This window comes from Hippocampus comes, unplaced genomic scaffold (assembly GCF_001891065.2).
Source record: "Hippocampus comes isolate QL1 unplaced genomic scaffold, H_comes_QL1_v1.1 scaffold239, whole genome shotgun sequence".
In the NCBI taxonomy this organism is placed as follows: Eukaryota; Metazoa; Chordata; class Actinopteri; order Syngnathiformes; family Syngnathidae; genus Hippocampus; species Hippocampus comes.
Window position 1 is genome coordinate 43,296 of NW_017804884.1, and position 3,768 is coordinate 47,063.

The window sequence follows — 3,768 nt, forward strand, 5'->3', positions numbered from 1 at the left end:
GGGGGGGGGGGGGGGGACTCATTTGGTTCAAATAAACAGTCTTCCGCAGTTAATTTAATACTCTACTTTTGTGGTGGATTTAAGTAATTCCACCTTGACTGTAAACAAGAAATGTAAACAAGAAAGGCCTTACCGGGAAGATCAGCTACCTCAGATGTAGAGAACACATTTTTGAGCTTTCATCACAGAGAGAGCCTTTGGTCGGAAACTAAAAAAAATAAAACGACTCTTTTGTCAGTCATTTAACATTTGCAAAAAATAACATTGGCGGCCCAGTGGTTAGCGCGTCGACCTCACAGTGCAGAGGTCGGGGGTTCGATCCTGGCTCCGGCCTCCCTGTGTGGAGTGTGGAGTTTGAATGTTCTCCCCGGGCCTGCGTGGGTTTTCTCCGGAAACTCCGATTTCCTCCCACATTCCAAAAACATGCATGGCAGGCTGATTTAACACTCAAAATTGTCCCTAGGTGTGAGTGTGAGGGCGGATGGTTGTTTGTCTCTGTGTGCCCTGCGATTGCCCGGCAACCGGTTCAGTGTGTCCCCCACCTACTGCCCGAAGACAGCTGGGATAGGCTTCAGCACCCCCCGCGACCCTAGTGAGGATAAAAGCGGTTCGGAAAATGAATGAATTAATTAAAATAATAACATTTATCATTTGTATATTTTATTGAGCTTTTTGTGTTTTTTTTTTTCAAATGAAGGTCCTGTTTTAGGTCCTTACCCTTCACTCTGAAACGCTCAGCTCCTGTTTGAGTGAGTGCACGTGTGTCCTGTCTCATTCAGCGTATGTCAGAGGTGTTGCTGCTCTAGGTTGTCCTGCTACCGCCAGCTGCATGTGTACTGCCCCCCACCCCCACCCCATGGGCTGAATAAGGCTACCTCATGCTGGCGTGTTTAATTGTCAACCTACCTCAGGTCTGACCCATGAGAGTGTGCTCAATCACGTTGCGCTTAAGAGGACAACCTACACACGTAAGCATAAAGTATTGAAAATGGAATGAATATATTGCTTCTTCATGAGTATGGATGTTTTGTAAGGACATATGTATCAAAGAATATCAAAAAACGTGTACCCATTGTATTTTGTGCTGAAGTGCCATCTCCAGCACAAAATACAATATTTAATGATTCGGACTTCATTGAAATATTGCAAGATAATATACTACCATCTCGCTCTTTTTTAGAGCATTGGCTCTTTTGGCTCGGGTCTTCAAATTTTTGTTGCTTAAATTGATTTATTATGCCCACCCCTAAAAATACTCAAAAACACAACAAAATATAATTTAAAATATGTAAAAAGAAAAGAAAGTGATACACTAAACCAGAGGTCCCCAACCTTTTTGCCCCACGGACCGGTTTCTTGTCAGACAATATTTTCAGGGACCGGCTTTTAAGGCCGGTTAGATACAACAATATAATATGGTATGATCTGCATGAAAAGTGTGGTATTTTCGAAACATAATAATAAACACGAATCATGACACGATGAACGTCTTATCTGGCCGCAACATTCTCTGGTCGCTATGGTAACGTTTAAACGTGCCTTCAAAATAAGATAAACTGCAAAGAAAAAGTGCATGAAAAATACGCCTCACCGTCGCCGATTATTATGCAGAGTAGGCTTGGTGCGTGTGAATCTCCCGTTGGGAAAAAGCCGTATTTGAAATAGGACTCCTGATACTATCTATTAATGTAGCCTTCTTTTTCTTGAAAGTTGTAGGCTCCTCTTCTGTCTCCTGGCTGGGCCTTTTCCCCTTCCCGAAAAAACTTTTCAAAGATGTTTTTTTTTTTTTTATGCGGTAACCTATCATTTGACCGAGAAGCGCTAATTCACCTGAGTCAAGAGTGACATACTGTAGACTGACATAACAGAGAATCCGGTAATTTTTCAAAATAAAACATCTTTCCGATTCTGAAATGAATTAAAAAAAGGAATGTAAGTTTTTTATTCTTTCTGTGCGGCCCGGCACCAGATGACCCGCGGACCGGCGGTTGGGGACCCATCCACTAAACAATTAAGCACCCGCAGTCGTACCGTATTTTACGCACTAAAAGGCGCACCTAAAAGTCTTCCATTTTCTTAAAAGCTCATAGCGCCTTAAAATCTGCCTTGTGTATTCGTCATTACAGTAATATGTCAACCCCAAAATGGCTCCCTGCTGGAGACATGCAATTGAACACGGAAATAGACTAGTGGCAAGAGAGTTCAACGTTAATGAGTCAATGTTAAAACTTGATGTTGGTTCGGTGAACTGTGTCGATGCTTTATTAAATACGTTTTTGTTGCAGTTTTGAAAAAAGGACAGCTGTGGTGTTGTTTTTTTTAAAACGCACACTTTATTAATGTTTTTCACAGTCTCAACAAATACAGGTACGCCTTTGTCCGTCTCCGTGCCTTCTCTTCTTCCGTTCGACTTGAGAGGCGTTCGAGAATTTTCAAACGAAAATTGAAGATAACGCATCAAAACAGAAAATCAAGCGAGGAAATCACAAAATAAATTCTATAGCCCCCTTACAGAATTTAGTTTGTGATTTCCTCGTTTCTGAATACACAACAAACGAATAAATAACATACACTTCTGAGACAGTCCAGACATCTGATCTTTCTGTTTGCATTTCTTTGAGCGTAGCTCTACCGAGTGGATGCATTGTCGATTGTGTTTTATAATCTGGTGCGTCCAATAAATGAACAAAAATTACAAAATAGGCCATTCATTGAAGGTGCGCCTCATAATCCAGTGCGCCTTTTAGTGTGGAAAATACGGTGTAATAATTTTTAAAAATCTGATCAATACATTCATAACACACCCTGATCTCAATTTATTAACTTAATGTATTTTATGATCCCATTCTCATGTACGGTTACATGCATTCCTGAAAACACAATGACAGTGAAGACTAAATCAAGAAAATTTAATGGCCACCTACAAATACCTCCACTCACTCATTTGAGAAAAAGAAATAATGGTTTTGAACGTTTAACAGCTTATACCAATTTTCTATTCATGTGTCCTTTTTTTGTCTACCAGTATATTACATACAAATAGACACCAGTGAAACCAGCTGGCACTGAGTCATGAACGCGGCTGCTTCAGTCATTTTTCTTTGTTACAACTCATAGGTGACAAAGCAAATAGATTACATTGTAAATACTGAATTAGTGTGATACAGTTGGGAAAAAAAACCTTTTCTGCTTGGCTCTCGACGAAGGCGGACGCTTTTTTGCTCAGCTCCTGTCCTCCCCCACCCTCTCCTTGCTCGCCACTCAGTCTACGTGCTGTCTTTGTCTAACTTTCCTAGCCTCCTATCGTATTTTCATTCTAAGAACAAACCATGGAATTGGTTGGCTGGTCTCTCGATGCAATCGACAAAATTTTTTTGACGAAAAGAGCAGGCAGTGGGGAGCCTTCTTGCCCCTCGGGGACATTTGCTGCCGGGTACACCCTTGATCCATGGAGCAAGTGGAGAATGGTGTGCCTGTCAATACTGTCCGTTGAGGATGTGGAAGACATCTACATGATCGGCCTTCTGATAACAGGTATGCTGCTGTTTGGTGTTAGCAGTTTCTTGGTCTATCGCAAAATTCAACCGACGGGAGCAGCTTTATTGGAAGTGAAGAAGCTGCCGGTCTTTCCCGATGGTCTAGCGCGAATGTCCAACACTCAGACTCAAACGGTGACTGAGCTCAACCGCAATATGGATGCGGTTCTGGAGCGTCTCCGTACGATCGACAACAACATGGAGAAGTTGGAATTCTCGCTTCGAAAAGTAA